Here is a 1,404-nt window from a genome sequence, read left to right on the forward strand (position 1 = left end):
TATGTATGTAATAATGCATGATTATATTATATTTTCTCTAGCTTCTCTCATTCAACATAATTTGAGATTCACCCACATTGCTACACGTATCTATAATGGTTCACTTGTTTTTATTGCTGAGTAGTATTTCATTGCATGGGTGTACCACAATCTGTTTATCTGTCACTTATGGATGGATACTTGTTTTTTTCCAGTTTTAGGCTTTTATAAATAAAACTGCCAAGACTATCAAGGAGATCAATCTGCTGCAGCTAGAAATGCTTAAGAACCAGCTGGACCAGGAAGTGGAGTTCTTGTCCATGTCCACTGATCAGCCCAAGGTGGTACAGAGCAAGTATGTAGAAGCCAAAGACTAAACATGCTGAATCAGAGCAATGAGGGAAGAGAATTACTCATCCCACTGACAAGTTCTATGTATGTCCCTGAGAAGCTGCATGATGTGGAACATGTGCTCATCGATGTGGGAACTGTGTACCACATAAAGAAGATAGCTGAGGATGCCAAGGACTTCTTCAAAAGGAAGACAGACTTCCTAACCACGCAGACAGAGAAAATTCAGCCAGCTCTCCAGGAGAAGCACATCATGAAACAGGCTGTCATGGAAATGATGAGCCAGAAGATTCGGCAGATCACAGCCCTGGGGGCAGCTCAGGCTACTGCTAAGGCCTGAGACTTTGTTGCAGAAATGATGCAGAGGGAGATCCTTTGGGCGTGGCTTCCTGATGCCAGTGAAGAAAAGGGTCTTATGTTTAATGCCAATAAATGTGCCAAAATAAACTGTCAAAAAATTGATTTATAAGTCTTTCTATGCATGTATAATTTATTTTCACTCGAGTAACTCTCTCTTGGGTAAATGTTTAGGAGATGAATGGCTAGATCATATGACCAGTATAGGTTTACCTTCTTAAGAAACTGACAAGCTGTTTCCCAAGATAGCTGTACCACTTTACAGAGCTATCCCCACCAGTAGTGTGTGATACTTCCCGTTCCTTCATATCTTCTCCAACACATGGTATAATCAGTTTTTAAAATTTTAGCCATTATATTTAGTGTGTAGTGGTAACTCATTATGGTTTAAATTGACGTTTCCCTGAGAATTATGCTGAACATGTTTTACTGTGCTTACTTGCAATCAGTATATCTTCCTTGGTAGAGTGTTATTTCACTGGGTTATATTTTTAGATGAATTTTTTGAGTTCTTTATGTATTCCAAATACAAATCTCTTATCAGATACATACTTTGCAGTAACTCTTTCCCAGTGTGTAGTTTGTATAAGTGTATTTTGAAGATATGTTTTTATTTTGATTAAGTCCAAATTATCAAATTTCTCCTTTATGAATCATACTTTTGATGTCAAATGTAAGAAATCTTTGCCTAATCCAACTTCAATAAAATGTTTTTAA

General features: G+C 37.3%; 1 pseudogene; it reads left to right on the top strand.

The window, feature by feature from the left end:
- Nucleotides 1-200: 200 nt before the first annotated feature.
- Nucleotides 201-734, top strand: LOC116548143 (annotated as a pseudogene).
- The last annotated feature ends 670 nt before the right edge of the window (nt 735-1,404 follow it).

The sequence above is a fragment of the Sapajus apella genome, unplaced genomic scaffold (genome assembly GCF_009761245.1).
Source record: "Sapajus apella isolate SASKATOON/1434 unplaced genomic scaffold, GSC_monkey_1.0 scaffold7400, whole genome shotgun sequence".
NCBI classification, from domain to species: domain Eukaryota; kingdom Metazoa; phylum Chordata; class Mammalia; order Primates; family Cebidae; genus Sapajus; species Sapajus apella.